Source organism: Plecotus auritus (assembly GCF_963455305.1).
Source record: "Plecotus auritus genome assembly, chromosome: 2".
Classification (NCBI taxonomy): domain Eukaryota; kingdom Metazoa; phylum Chordata; class Mammalia; order Chiroptera; family Vespertilionidae; genus Plecotus; species Plecotus auritus.
The window spans coordinates 50,780,993-50,797,887 of NC_137771.1; positions in this window are offsets into that span (position 1 = coordinate 50,780,993).

Here is a 16,895-nt window from a genome sequence, read left to right on the forward strand (position 1 = left end):
ACAAGTAGAGTTAAGGTTTGTACTAAATCTTTGCCTAAAATACCCCAAAGCAAGTTATGAAAAATCCCTTTCCATGTATCAAGTTAAATTTAACCTTACTGGGAAGCCAGTGATGAAACAGGACCCCAGGATGATGTATTTAACACAACATCCATCACTAACTTATATTTGATTCATGGAGGAAATATCTTATTTTTGCCACTATAATGTACATTCTTTAAAGACAATATAGTTGGCCTTTAATGCTTTGCATATAATCAAAGCTATGGGGGGGGAGGGAACTATTATTTATCCTGTTCCTCTTATGTGCAGGGCACAGCTCTGGGCACTTTGACAATAGTTAACATTTATGTAGTGTTTACTGTGAGCTAGGTATTGTGTCTCAGATGCTTTATATACATTATGCATTTAAGCCTCACAATAACCATATGATTAGATATTATCTCCTCCATTTTTTTTCAGGTGAGGAAACCCAGATTCTGAGAGATTAAGTAACTTGCCCAGAGTTAACCAGTTCATAAATGCTGAATCCAGACTAAGAGCTCAAGTTTGATTGGTTGAAAAGCCCATCTTCTTTCCATTATTGTCCAGATAGTTTTTAATACCTTTTGATATAGGAATGAATGCATAAATGAGAATTCTGGGCATATGTCTTTTTTTGTGGATCTGAGACGATTGCTAAAACATAACAATTCTCACCTCTAAAAGAGACCAAATAAAGAATATAACATTCATTTATTCAATAAATACTTATTGCCAGTTTACTTTGTGTCAAGCATTTCACTAGGAGCTGAAGACATAAAGGTAAAATGATTGTCCCTGATCCCCACTGGCTCAGGGTCTTTAGAAGATTCAAACAATAAAAAAAAAAACCCACAAAACTTTGAATATGTAGCTTCTATAGAAACTTCACAGCTCCAGGGTGTAGGCACTGAACCAAGAGAAGAGAGAAAAGAAAAATCTAAAACCTTTTTTTTTTTTTAACCTCATTTCTGTCAAATCTGTTTTTAAACTCATTTATTTGCAACCCATGCAGCAGCTTGATGTGAGAAAACTTTGGCAAAGGAGAGAAAGAAGGGAAGAGAAAGGAAAAGGGAGAGGTGAGAGGAGAAAGAAGGTTGGGAGAAGGAAGGAGAGAGGGGGAGAGGGATGGAAGGGGATAGAGAGGGAGGGAGTGAGAGAGATAGAGACTAAGAGACAGAGAGAACATGACAACCTGCTAAGATTTCACTGTGGTTTGCAGTTTGATATTCATTGTCTTTTTATCTGGTTTGGGAAATTATACCCTTTCTCAGAAATTGCCATTTTTGATTTTCTGTAAAGAAGACTGACAGTTGAAAGACTGCTGAACTTTTCTGGGATTCTGCACTGTCACTTGCTTCCCTTTTCTTTTTTTGTTTTAAACTGACATCATCAGCTACTGCAAGAGGGATGCTTATTTTCTTAATAGCCAGATTGGGATTTGAACAAAAAGGCTTCTCTGGACCAGGGAGGGTGGGAAGAAGGGAGCAGTTAGTTAAACAGCAATCATAATTGCATTTATTCCTGGACTCAAGGTCCAATCAGAGTAGTTGAGAGTGAAGTACATGGTTGCTGGAAGTGCTGCAAGAGTGAATTACAAGTGGAGGGCTCTAACTTTTACATAGTCTCCAAAGGTGGCCATTGTCAGTCACTTCAATCGCAGTGCAGTCAGCAAGGAGACCCTTTCCTTTGGAATGCTGTACGTTTCGCTTAGTCCCTCTTATACAATTGGTAGTATAGAGTTTAACATTCCTTGTGAGCTCAAGAAATGTATACTCTAATAAATGTTACACCAGAGGGAGGAACAATAATCCTTATTCTGGTTCATTCCCAGCTTAGTCCAGCACTGTCTCAGATTTTCTTGTTTTTACTTTTTCCATGCCTAGTTTTTTTCAGTACTCTCATGACAGACTAAATATTGTTTTCTCTTAGTTCTATTCTTGTTGACTTGCATTTGTCTAATGCAAACCTTATCCTCTTAGGACTGCCCCCTCAGCAGTCTTCCATAAGGTGTATATGTCTATCTTTGATTTTTAAGCAGTTTTTCTATCTTGTCACAGTCCCAGGTACAACACAACTGCAGCATCTGTGTGGATGCCTTTCTCTATTGTGAGGAGGTGAATTGCTTGAAATTCTAGCTTGAGACTTAATGATTTCCCTGTTTAAGATTTTGGAATTGACAAGATTTTCTTTTTCACTGTGATTTCATTTATTCCTAGTCCCCTGCCTTGAATGCTCTTAATGGGGTTGACTGATGGTTTGATGCAACTGTAAAATGGAGTGAGGATGCTGATTAAATCATTCTTCCCTTTGGGCAACCCTTATGACCCTCAGTATTTTATTCCTAGAAAAATATTTGGTTAACAAAGGAGAAAAAATACTCCTGAAGAAATAGCTTATATCTAGGATGCTATTAATGTTGAGTACACATAATTTCAAGCAAACGTGAAATTTTCTATATTTTTCATACCTCAATCACAGCTCATATCAGACTCTATGTCAATGATTAGTGTCAATGTCTATCCTTCTTGTTAAATAGTGTGTAATTTAAGGACAGAGTTTTCCTCTCACTCATTTTATGTCCCTAACCCCTAGCAGAACGCCTGGCGTATCTCAGGCCCTACATAAATATTCTTGAATGTATCTTTCATTACTGTTATCTCCTAGGAGTACCAAGGGAATATTATATAAAATTCATACAATTCAGATTCAAATGCTTTTTTGTTGATTTGCACTGGAGTGTCAGAATTTAAACAACTGTTCTGTACATCCAAATGCCCTTTTAAATTGTGAATGTGTTTTGCACAAACACATATTAGAACATTGAATTATGCAACCAACCTGAGAGAATACTTTTGAAAATATGAACATATGTGATTTTAAAAACAGAAAGGTGAAAATTAGCATCTCCAAATACAAGTTCTAAGGAGGCATAAAGGATTTAAGAGATGAGCTGTGTTTGTACTATAGCATATAAAATGTTAAGAAGAGTCAATCTTTCACCCAGGTGTTTAACTGTAAAGTCAAATGTTTCGATGCTACACAGTCCTCACCCAGATTTCTATTATTTATCAAAAGCCAACACCTGCTAAACTGGTACAGGTGGATTGACTAGCTATTCTGATTATAATCAACCATAAAAGGAAACAAAATGCCCAAATGTGTTTTTGTCCTTGAGTTGTCTGGGGCCAAAGTAGGAGATTTAAAATGTGCAAAGTGCTGCATATCCAGCAAAAATACAAAGGTACTATCCTTGAAACAGAGAAGTAAAAATCCTGAATAAGAACCCCCTATACTATTTTCATGAAGAAGACATAAATGCTGCAGCCGGAGGGGGCGGATTCAAATGGAAATGAGCTAGCAGAGTTGCTGTGCCATGGAAACTCCTCAGCTGCTGCCTGGAACAGATCTTCAAAAGCCCTAAAAAGGAAGAAAAAGCATCTTCTTGTATGAATATGATGAAAAAAAAAGGGAGAAAAATTTGGAGCTCATTTGTAGATTGGCATGAATGTTTCCAAGCTTACATCACCAAGGGAAAGGAGAGGGGTTGGGGAAAATGAATTCTGGATGAAGGGTTTTTTGTTGTTGTTGTTTTGGGGGAAGACTGAAATATCTATAGATCTATAGGGTATTCTTTTGTCGAGATGGGGTTATCTTGTCAGCTTCTTTATACATACCAGTTGAATTAGTTCTGAGTGGGTTCCATGGATTTACATCTTACAAGAAAAGTTAGATGCTATCTAAACCCTTCATAGTTCCTTAGAGCCCCCCCGCAGAGGGGCTAGATAGTCTTAAAATTTTTTTAAAAAATAATTCTTTATTGTTGAAAATATTACATGTGTCCACTCCCCGACCTCCTGAGCCAGGCCTTCACCACCCTATTGTCTGTGTCCATGGGTTATGCATATATGCATAAAAGGTTTTGGTTGATTACCTTCTGCCCCCTCGCCCTCCCTTCCCTCTTAGATTCTGCACTCTGTTCCATGCTTCCATGTCTTTAAATTCACTCTGTTCATCAGTTTATTTTGTTAATTAGATTCTGAATATGAGTGAGATCATCTGATACTTGTCTTTCTCTGACTTTCTTATTTCACTTAGAATGATACTCTCCCTCTCCAGGCCCTTCCATTCTGTCTCAAAGGGTAAGAGATTATTATTTTTTTTTCACTACTGCATAGTAGTCCATGGTATAAATGTACCACCGCTTTTTTATCCACTCATCTACTGATGAGCACTTGGGTTGTTTCCAGATCTTAGCTTTGTAAATTGTGCTGCTATGAGCATAGCATACATTCTTTCTCCTTAGAGTTTTGTTTACATGACATAGAAAAAAAATTGATGAAAATTTAAAAGTAAACCTGAATAATTATCTATACCTTGCTGATAATAAAGATACACTAAGTGAAAGAGGAATTTTAGGGGTAAAATAGGACAGGTTTAGGAAATTTTAGAAATTTTGGAAATTAAGGCGACCATGGAAGAAGCACAGGACTGCAGAGCAGCAGAAGGTATATTTCCATAGAATAGGAAAGCTGAAAAGCTGCGACAGGTACATTTCCATGGAATGAGGGAGATGGAAACAACAAAAGGTCTATATTTACAAAATAAAGAGAAGGAAGCCCTTCATCCAGAAGGAGAAGAAGAAAGCCCAGAGGGAATAGGAAAACAATAAGGAAGAAGTGGGGGAGAACCTCACATGTCCCAGGTGAAGTTCGACCTTTGATCCCAGGAGTTACTATAGTAACCAGTCTAAGGGAATAGTGACCAATGACCGATCAGAGGGGATATCAAGGCACCAGGATCTATAGCCTTTATAAGCCCTAGGGAAAAGGAACTCAGGTGGACCCTTTCCCTCTCTCTACTTGGGAGTCCATTCTGTGGGACTCTTTCCCTCTCCCCACGTGGGAGTCTGTACTTATCCTATCTAATAAAGACAGAATATGCAAATTGACCATAACTCCACAACAAAGATGGAGGTGCCCACAGCCAATAAGGAGGGAATATGCAAATTGATGCGACAATGCAAGAGGTGGAAGGCGGCTCTGGCCAGAGTGAAGGTGGAAAGGTGGCTCTGGGCCAGAGCAAAGGTGGTGCCAGGGGAAGGAAGGCCTATTCTTGCATGAATCTTCGTGCATCGGGCCTCTAGTTCTTCAATAAATTTCCCCTTTGCTATACCACATTCTGTCCGTGGATTCATTCTTTGATTCCGGTGGACAAAGAATCCAGGTTCCAATCCAAAAGTTTTGTTTCACAAGGATATAAGAGGATATATTATTTGGAATTCAAGATGGCAGGAATAGGTTATGGAAGAGAATAAAGTTAGAAGGAAAAAAATACAGGTTTTGGAGTCAAGCCTTCATTCATTGAATAAATACAGGTTTGCAGTTGTGAGTATGTGAAACAGAGTTCATTTGTATATTATAATTTATTAATTATTGTATTATTTTCAATATGAAGAACTATAAACCTACTTTTGACCCACCATGAATTTATTGGGAGCCTGCTATAAAGCAGGCATTTTCCTGGCTTCTGAGTAAACAGTAGAGAAAAAAAAAATGAAGATTCCTGCCTCCATGGCACCCATAGATTAGTAAGGAACAAAAATAATTAAATAAACAGTCACACAATGAGTCTAGCATTGCATTTTTCTAACAGATAGAAAAGAAAAAAGTAGTGTGAGAGAAAGAGATTGAGGTGTTTGAGAAACTAAAGAAGTGTTCTACTTCCATTTTTGAAAGTTACTTGTGTTTTGACTGTGGGAAAGTTACTTAATCTCTTTGAACCTCAGTTCAAAACTTTGAAAAAGAGCTACTGAATAATGTGTGAATAAAATGAAGTGTAAAGAGAAAAGTGTCTAACATCTACTTTGGATTTTTTGCGTATCTAAGTTTTAACTAGGACAGTAGTCGGCAAACTGCGGCTTGCGAGCCACATGCGGCTCGTGAGCCGTGGTTTGCCACTCTGTTGACTAATGAGTTTGCCGACCACTGAACTAGGAAATCCTTTTGTTCTAGTTATATTGTCAATGATCTAACAACGTTTTCTTCTCTTCCCTAAGTAAATAGCAAAGAACCTGACTAGACTGAGAGCAATATAGATTACTGAAAACTGACCTTCAAGGTCAAATTCATTATATTCCCTGTGCTCTCAGGGAGGATCCTATTCTATTTTGACTAATTAGCCATAGATACAACTTTTATATCAAAATGTATACAGTTTCCTTCCTCATTATTCTATTATCAGCAAATAATCATTACCTTATTTTTTTAATCTTTACTGTTGGGATTATTACAGATGTCCCTCTTTTTTTCCCCCCATTGCCCCCCTCCACCCGGTTCCCACCCCACCCCAAGCTTTCACCACCCTATTGTCTGTGTCCATAGGTAATGAATATATGCACATAAAATCTTTGTTTAATCTCTTCCCACCTCTGCCCCCTTCCCTCTGAGAATCATCACTCTCCGTGCCTCTGATTCTCTTATTCACCAGTTTATTCTGTTCATTAGATTTCTTATTTGCTTATTTTGATTTTTAGATTCAATTGTTGATAGGTATGTGTTTGTTGCCATTTTGTTGTTCATATTTTTAATCTTTTTCTTCTTTTTCTTCTTCTTAAAGAATATCCTTCAACATTTCATATAATACTGGTTTGGTAGTGATAAACTCCTTTAGCTTTTTCTTATCTGTGAAACTCTTTATCTAGCCTTCAATTCTAAATGATAGCTTTGCTGGGTAGAGTAATCTTGGTTGTAGGTCCTTACTATTCATCACTTTGAATATTTCTTGCCACTCCCTTCTGGCCTATTGAGAAATCAGCTGACAGTCGTAATGGGCATTTCCTTGTAGGTAACTAACTTCTTTTCTCTTCCTGCTTTGAAGATTCTCTCTTTATCTTTAGCCTTTGGCATTAAATTGTGTCTTGGTATGGTCCTCTTTGGGTTCCTCTTGTTTGGGACTCTCTATGCTTCCTAGACTTGTAAGTCTTCTCTGTGCTTCCTGGACTTGTAAGTCTATTTCTTTCACCAGGTAGGGGAAATTTTCTGTCATTATTTCTTCAAATAGGTTTTCAATATATTGCTCTCTTTCTTCTTCTGGCACCCCCATAATTGCAAATGTTGGTATGCTTGAAGTTGTCCCAGAGGTTCCTTATACTATCTTCATATTTTTTCATTCTTTTTTTCTTTTTGCTCTTGTGGTTGTGTGTTTTTTGCTTCCTCATATTTCAAATAGTTGATTTGATTCTTGGAATCCTCTATTCTACCATTGAATCCCTGTATATTATTCTTAATTTCACTCAGTATATGCTTAATTTCTGGCTGGTCCTTTTCCACTTTTTTTGGCGTTATCACTAAGATCTTTGAAAGTCTCACTAAGTCCCTTGGAGGTTTCTAGAAGATTCTTGAGTAACCTTATAACCGTGGTTTTGAGATCTATATCCAGTAGTTTGCTTTCCTCCATTTCTTTCATCTGTAATATGTTTCTTTGTCTCTGCATTTTGGCTGCTTCCCTGTGTTTGTTTCTATGTATTGGGTAGAGCTGCTATGTCTCCTTGAGTTGGAAGAGTGGCCTTGTGTAGTAGGTGTTCCATAGGGTCCAGTGGCTCAGCCTCCCCAGTCACCTGAGCTGGGAGCTCTAGGTGCACCCCTTTGTGGGATGTGAGCACAGTCTTGTTGTAGTTAAGACTTTATTGCTGTTGGTGTCACTGGGAGGAATAGACCTCCAGGCCAATTGCCTATGAGGACCAGCTGTGACTATAGTGGGAGAGCTGCTATGCAGGAGACACCCCCATGGAGCAGTACTTGTTCTGTGAGACTTTGGTGCTCACTGAGTGCCCTGTAAGTGTGTTACTTATGGATGTGTAGAGTTGTAATCTGGAATAGTCTGACACTGACCACTGGGTACACTGGCTCTTGGGTCTCCAGGGAGGTGCAAAGTCAGCCACTGCCTGGGGCCACCCAGCAGGAGCTACAGAGAGATCTGCAGATTCTTCCTCTTTGTATTGGGTTTGGAAGTGCCCAGATGATGTCCATCTATGAAGCAAGGCAGGCTGGTGCTGGTGCCAATCTTAGGCCTTTTATTGATAGGTTTGTGGCTTCCTGACCCAGCTGCAGCTTGTTTGAGAGATTTTAGCCTGAGCAGGGACATGCCATTTGTATGCAAAAGCACTGCACACAGCTTGGATGGGTTGTAAATTGGATGAGGCATGGTCTTAGGGAATAACCAAGGTGGAGCAAACAGAAATGGCTGCCAATCAGCCCTGCAAATGGGAAAGGTCCCAGCATAGGAACAATGATCCCTGAGAGCACCTCCATCTGGGAGAAAGCTGCCCCTGAGTTTCTGCCTCAATGCTAGACAATCCAGTTCCTTCTTATATGTGTCTGTGTCCCCCAGAGCTTTGCCTTGGTGCTGAAGCTTGGAGGAAGCAGGGTCTTGTAAGTTCGGTTCATGGAGCCAGCCTTTTAAGAGGAACAGCTGGGTCCCAGCAGTCTCTGTGTCACTGAGCCCCAATCTGCACTGATTTTTACAGCCCATAGTTCTTACTGCCCATAAGGACTTCTTTTCCCAGCTCTGGGGCCCTGGGTTGGGGGTTTGGTGTGGAGCTGGGACCCCTTGCTCCTCTGGGTAGCCTCCACAGAGATGATCTCCCCCTCAATTAAAAAAGTGGCACACATGGGTACTAGACAAGCCTGTTCCATGCCTCCACACCTCCTACCAGTCTCACTGTGCTTTCTTCTTTACTTCTCTAGTTGTAGGACTTCCATTCAGCCAGCTTTCCAGCAGTTCTGGATAATGGTTGTTCTCTAATTTAGTTGTAATTTTGATGTGTTTGTGAGAGGCGGTGCATACAGGTGTTTACCTATGCCGCCATCTTCCTCAAAAGCATTACCTTATTTTTTAAAGAGGTAGAAAGAAACTTAGCTCTTTATTTTTGCACTATTGTTCTTGTGTTGGCCTATGGATTTCATCTTTTCAACACCTTTCAGGGGTTTGTGTGTAGAAGGTTTACTCTTGGTGCTAGATATTCAAGCTGTCTGGCATAAAGAAGAGTGTTAACATTTCAGGCTAACAATTTGCACAGTGGGGTGAACATAACTGAATAGTGCTTTGAAGATTCAGAGTCCTACAATGCCCTAAGGTTACCAAGCTAATGAATTGATGATCCAGCATGCTGGGAGCTGAAAGTGAATGAGTCACAAACTGGATCACTCCTCAGAAGTTGATTTATTTACAATAGAATTATTATATGGCCTTATTTTTAATGTTTACTTTCTTTTAAAAGAATGATTTTTGGTTCATCACATGATCTGGAAAATGTATTTCTGGTTATTTCAAATTTCAGGAATTTAACTTTTGAAGATCTTAGCATTTAAGTGGAAATTGTTAATGTATAGATATATACATTTCCCTCATTCATTCTTCAGCCACATATTTTAATGGCATACATTGTAGATTCAGAGTGAATTTTTTCTAACCTAGTTCAGGCAATATAATACATTCCCTAATTAGGGAAGCAATGCCTGCAAGTCTTGTTGCACATCATGCAGAAGAAGTGTTTTACAATACTGTTTTCTGGGCCTAAACTCAGATACACAGAACAGAAAATTCTAGGGGTGGAGCCTCAAAATCTATAATTAAAAAAAAAAATCTCTCCAGGTGCTTGAGGTTTGTGGATGTGCCTCTGAGGACTAAGAGAGCAAATGGAAAGAGTGTGTGTGTGTTTTATGCTAACGTGAATCCCTTTTTGCCCACAGGCACATTTCTGACAGTCATTACAGGTGTAATCAGTGCTTCTGCTGATTGCAGTTGTTCCTCTCTCCCTAGTTATGCCCCAGATGTGTTGTAATTCAAAATGGAGCTTATTCCAAGTATTGGGAGGGAAGTTAATGTTGCTCACAAAGGGAATCCTTGCTCACTTATAAATATTCTTTCTCTTTTTTTAGTACTCTACTGAGAAAATACTAAAAAACAATGTGTGTTCATGTGTTTGTGTGTGTGTATATGAGCATGTGTGTTTTTTTCCTAGAATAATAATGACCTTGATGAGAAGCCCTTTCATTAGGATTATAGCCTAAGAGACTATAAAAAACATTTTTAGGTAAATTGCTGTTTTGTAAGCTCCTCAGTTTGAATTATTCAGCTGTTGTTACTATGGAACTTCAAGCCTTGTTCACTTTGCAGAGGAAAATGCTAATGGTCCCCCAGTGTCTCCACACTGTGGAAGAGCTCATTAAGGGAAAAGTACTGCTCTCCCTGTTAAAGACACACAAGCTAACCGCAAAATGTCCATATCAAGGTTTTAGGCGTACCGTTTGTTTGGCAGAGCTTGCACTTTTAGATGGGGCTTGTTCTTCGAAGTGTGACTATGCCTCCTTGATGAGTAGTTATGCTTAGGTCAGCTCAGTGCTAAGGATATGACATTTTGGCATAATGAAATTGGCTTGGTATTCTTTATGGATATGATGAGTAAAATAATAATTTATTTGCCATTTATTTATTTAACACTTAGTACTTCTATTTATACTGCTAGTGATAGCAGTATAAAAGATGATTATAAGGATTACTCCCTTTTACAAAGGAGGAAATAGAGATTCATAGCAGTTGGGTAAAGTACCCAAGTAGGTAAAAAGAGCCTGGATTTGAACCAAGTTCTAACTCAAATTCTTGGACTTTATTATTGAATTAGAATATGCAGTATAGACTCAGTGGTGTAGAAGCCCTTGATTGCAACCCAATTATCCTCCAAGAAACAGGGGGTAACTGCTGTCCCAGCTGACGGGAGTGTTTGAGCATGTTGTCAGCAAAACCCACTCCCTCATCCAACTTCTGGTGACAGAAATGTGTACCCCACAAATGTGACCACAGCTGTGCCTCCTTTATTTGAATTTATGAGTTCCTATGACATTGTAAGATAAATGAGTTTGTGGATTCCCATCCTCCCACCCACAAAAGGAAAGTTGGATGGTGAGCAAGTAAAGTCTTGAGGCTTGGATGGACTAATACTAACCTTGGAAGCAGGTAAGGGTTAGAACTTGGTAGAGTACTAAAGGTGGGGGAGTCTGCCAATATATTGTTAGTTCAATCTTACTGATAAGAAATCGAGGCGAAGTGAGTTGAAATTTTAAGGTTTGCAAAGGATACTTGTGAAAAAGTAACTCAGTAATAGATCCAAAGCTTCTTTTTACTCATTTGTAAAATCAAATTACTTTATTGGCTGATGGGATCTGAGAGGTAATCTAGTTGATCTTTTTTTTTTTTCACATGTGAAGAAAAGGAGGTCCAGAGAGATAACAGACTCACTTGAGGAGTCCTACTGTTATCCGTGGGGTGTTCTCTGTGTCCCTGCCTGTTGCTGGTAGAAGTAGAATTCTTGGAGTGCTGTGGGAATAAGAATTTCTTGAGGCCCTTACAGAGGATAAGATATCAGGGAAAGCTTTGTAATTGATGATGTAATATTAAGGGCATTCCCCTCCAAGGTCCATCTCCCTCAATTCCATCATGGAAAAAGTCCCATTTTGTCTTCAGCAGGGCAAAGATCAAAGCCACTGCCCGGAGTCTTCTTTCCATATTATATTCCAGTCCGGCACGGCATCTGGTTAGGTTAGCTTATGTTCCCAGCTGTAGTCCATTGGGTGTGGGGTCCATATGGCCATGCGCCATGCAGCTTCTAGGGCCACATGGTGTGCTAGCACAGGTCATGAAGCAAGGGAGTGCAAGGGAACAGGAGTGAAGCAAGAGGAACAGGAGAGTGAGAATTCTTTGCTTGGGGATTTTTAACCAGGAGTTTAACCAATGAATCCTTCAGGATTTCACATGCTTGTGGTGAGTTTACCCTCCTAGCCAATTCATGGTTCCCCAGACTAGAATGACAGGCAATAAAACTTTCCATGAAATCACATCCTCCCATGAGGGTCTCAGAAAATTATTTTTCCCATGGCACTCCAAGAACTCCACTTCTACCGATAACACTTTGAGTAGCAATGCTCTAAATGAAAGTTTCTCAAAGTGAATCCAGGAACTCCTTACAGCCAAATCACTTAGGGACTTGCTAAGCAGGGAGATTTCTGTCCAAGCTTTTTGAATTAAAAACTCTAGGCCAAGAGATGGGTCTCAGGATACATGTTTTTAACAAGCTTACGATACAATTATATTCATACCAAAATTTGAAAATTACTCCCAAAGATCCCATTCAAGTACCACAGGTAAAAATTCAATTACTTGTTTATCTGCCACCTTGTAGTTCATCCCTTGAAAGCTGGGGACGAACTACAAGGTTCTGATGTTGTAGAAGACCAGAGAAAAACCAAGCAATGCTTAGAGAAATGGAGTTACACAGCTTTATTACACCGGCAGACTCAGAGGAGGTTGCCTCTCAAATTCTGAGTAAACCAATATGGTGGAAGCCCCTCTTTTATCCCCTTTTGGTGTCTTTGTCCCCTAAATATGGATTATACTTCCGGACCTTTCACGGGCTTTGCAAAAAGCCCCAGGTGTTGGGGGTCTTGAGACCATACCTAAGGGCCTGGCCTTCGCCAGCACTGATAACGCCCCCTCCAGGGGCTGTGTCATGGTTTATGGCCTCTGTAAAATGTGAGTATTTAGGTAATAGGTCTTGCAAGACTAGATTGTGGAGAAAAGAGCAATGATTTAATTATAGGTTATCAAGAATGTACACTGGGCTTGCTGGCACAGATTCAGATTGCTAGCCCCCACCCCCCGCCAAATATCAGGGTTACATTGGAATTAGCCTTTTAGCCTTCTCACCATCTCTATCTGTATCACCATGGAAGAAGTCCAATCTTGTGTTCAGCAGGGCCAGAATTAAGGCCACTGCCCATAATTTCTGTTCCATATTAAATTCCTGGCCAGTCCAGCATCTGACTAGCTTAGCTTGTGTTCCCAGCTGTAGTTAATTGCATGTGGAGTCTGCATGGCCATGGGGCCATGTGACTGCTTAAGGCCACATGGTGGACAAGTGTGGGTCATGGAACAAGAGAGAGTAAGGGGGAACCAGAAGACAAGAGAGAAGGAACTTTTTGTTTGGGGATTTTTACACACTTGCAGTGGCTCTACCCTTCTAGCCAATGATCTTTTTCCCAGGCTAGACTGACATACAAGCACTTTTCCTATGTCACTCTGACTTCACTCTGCATGTGTCCATCTCCCCATTAGTTCGATCCCTTCTTCCAGTGATCTGCAGGGAATGAACCAGTGACTCCCTGGGGAGTGTGAAGCTGTAGCTTCCTGGTGAAGCTGCCCATCTGACCATGCTTATAATATGTGACCTTCCCTTTGTTCTCTTTCTATTATTAATATTAATAAACTAGCTAATAATGATGATAACAAAAATGTGGTCCTAACCATTAGCATGGGCATTACCAGGGAGCTGATACAAATACCAGGTCTCACTCTGAATCTTAGTCTACATTTGAACAAGATTCCTAGGTGATTCCTGCATACATTAGTCTGAGAAACACTCATTTAAAGGGTGCATTGGTTTACTATTCTGCTGCATACTGCCATAAAAATACCACAGACTGGGTGGCTTAAGCAACAGAAATTTATGTCCTCACAGTTCTGGAGTCTGGAAGTCTAGAATCAAGGTGTCAGTAAGTGTGGTTTATTCTGGGGCTTCTCTCCTTGGCATACAGATGGCCACCTTCTCGCTGTTTGTTCACATGGTCTTTCCTCTTGAGTGTGCACATCTCTGGTGTCTCTTTGTAGATCTCAATTTCCTCTTCTTATAAGAATGACAGTCGTATTGGATTAGGGCCCACCCTAACAACTACATTTTAACTTAATCACCTCTTTAAAGGCTCTATCTCCAAATACAGTTACAGTCTGAGGCACTGGGTATGAGAACTTCAACATAAGAATTTTGGGGGGAACACAGTTTAGTGAGTAAGCCGGATCATTAATAGCCCTGGTTATGTTGTTGGTGGAAAACAGGCTCTTACACAGGATCATGAGAAAAGCATTTTAAGGATCCACTTACAGGAGATTGTGATGTGGCAAGGTGGTTTATTGGTGATGGGCTGCCCCTGCCTGTGGGCTTCCAATGTCCCATTTCCCTACATTCCATAATGGAAAAAGTCCGAACTGTGTCTTCAGCAGCGACAAAATAAAAACCAGTGCCCAGAGTTCCTGCTTCATAGTCTTTGGGTGTCTGCATGGTCTGTAGGCCCCAGGACTAGACCTGCATGGTCATGGGGTGAGGGGAGTGAGGGAAGAGGGGGGCAGGGGGTAGAACAGTGAGAGAGACAGAGACAGACAGAGAGAGAGAGATAGAGAGAGATTCTTTGTTCAACTGGAATTATGTATTCTCAGATTTGGCAGGAACCAGAAGTTTATTCAAAATAACTAATCAGCTTCCCAAACTTTACCAGGCTGGCATTAGGGTCCATCCCCTAGCCAATGATCTTTTCTTCAGGTTAGACTGACAGGCCTCTATTGTCCAGCACTTCCCCCATACCATTGGACTTCATTGTGCATGTGTTTACCTGATCCTTTGTTCTATCCCTTCCCCCAGTTATCTGTGGGGAATGGACTGGTGGTTTCCTGGGAGGAATGTGAAGCTGTAATTTCCTGGTGAAGCAAACAGGCCTCTTCTTCCCCACTGAATATTCTCAACAATCTCTGACTCTCCCTAAGCTTTCTCTCCCTCATTAATATCCAGCTAACAACCATAACGCTTATATTCAACTGTCATTAATAAGAAGCCTGAGAAGTTCAGAAACTCAGATCTATTGGGGGCCTGAACACCCTTAACCATTCTTTATCTTGTGTTCTCCATCTTTGTAAATGGCACTATCTTTGCCTTAATTTGTCCAAGCCAGATATCTTGGAACCCAAGGCTCCCTCTGTTTTGCTATAACATTTAATTAGTTACCACATCCTACTATATTTATCTCTACTGTCTTTCCAATACAACCAATTTCCCCCCATTCCAATGTCCACTACTCTAGTCCCTTCCTTCTTATCTTTCATCACACTGGACATATCTGTTAACATAAACTGGAAATGTTAGTTCACTGTTCATAATAATACCTTATTCTCTAGTCTTATTTTCCGGTTCTAGTCCTTATTTATATTAGCCAGAATCCTATCTAATAAAAGAGTAACATGCAAATTAACCATCACTCTGCTACACCCACAAGCCACGCCCACCAGCCAATCAGGAGTGAGTATGCAAATTAACCCAACCAATATAGCTGCGGCCACAGAGCAAGCAGGAGGCTTGGGTTTCCCCGGCAATGGAGGAAGCCGAGCTTTCCGCACACCCTGGCCAGCCCAGGCCTCCACTCAAGGCTACAAAGCTTCAATTATAGAAGATAAATAAATCCCAACAAAAATGGTGGAAGCCACTGAGCTGGAGAGAGCAGGAGACTTGAGTTGCCCCAGCGATGGACAAAGCCAAGCTTCCACAGCCCTGGCCTGCCTTGGCCTCCACTCAAGGCTACAAAGTTTCAATTATAGAAGATAAATAAATCCCAACAAAAATGGCGGCAGCCACGGAGCAAGCAGGAGGTTTGGCTCCACTCAAGGCTACAAAGTTTCAATTATAGAAGATAAATAAATCCCAGATACCAGGGCCTCTGCTTGGGTTGCCAGGGGGCGTGGCCGGCCTGCAAACCACCAAAGGCCCCTCCCCCTGGCTGCCCACGCCCCAAGGGAACCCCCACCCTGATTCGGGACACCCTTCAGGGCAAACCAGCTGGCCCCCACCCATGCACCAGGCCTCTATCCTATCTAATAAAAGAATAATATGCAAATTAATCATCACTCCAACATACAAGATGGCTGCCCACATGTGGTCAAAGATGGCTGCCCCCATGTGGACACAAGATGGCCACCACAAGATGGCCAGTAGGGGAGGGCAGTTGGGAGGGACCAGGCCTGCAAGGGAGGGCAGTTATGGGCAATCAGGCCAGCAGGGGAGGGCAGTTGGGAGGGACCAGGCCTGCAAGGCAGGGCAGTTGTGGGCAATCAGGCCAGCAGGGGAAGGCAGTTGGGAGGGACCAGGCCTGCAAGGGAGGGCAGTTGGGGGCAATCAAGCCTGCAGGGGAGGGCAGTTAGGGGTGACCAGGCCAGCAGAGGAGGGAAGTTGGGGGAGACCAGGCCTGCAGGGGAGGGCAGTTAGGGGTGACCAGGCCTGCAGGGAAGGGCAGTTTGGGGGGACCCAGGCCTGCAGGGGAGGGCAGTTGGGGGGGACCAGGCCTGCAGGGGAGGGCAGTTAGGGGAGACCATGCCTGCAGGGGAGGGCAGTTAGGGGTGACCAGGCCTGCAGGGGAGGGCAGTTAGGGGCAAACAGGTTGTCAGGAGAGCAGTTAGGCATCAATCAGGCTGGCAGGGGAGTGGTTAGGGGGTGATCAGGCTGGCAGGCAGAAGCGGTTAAGGGCAATCAGGAAGGCAGGCAAGCGAGCGGTTGGGAGCCAGCAGTCCTGGATTATGAGAGGGATGTCCTACTGCCCGTTTAGGACATCCTAAATGGGCAGTTGGACATCCCTCAAGGGGTCCCAGATTGGAGAGGGTACAGGCTGGGCTGAGGGACACCCCCCCTCGCCCCCGGTGCACGAAATTCTAGTATTTGTTATAAAATAAAAATATTGTAATGTCATTCCCTGCTCAAAATCATCCATGGCTTGCATTACCCCAAGAAGAAAATGTCATCTCCCTAGGATGGCCGACAAAGCTACTTATGATCTAGCAAATCATTTTAAGCCCCATCTCTGCCTTCTACCTGACTTTAGTTCTTCACACTCTGCTCTGAGCCACATTGGATTTTTTCTTTTCTTCTAGCTTTTCCAGCATTCCACATCGTGTCTCATGTGTGAGCCTTTGCAAAACTACACCTCTACCTGGAGCTCTATTTTTAT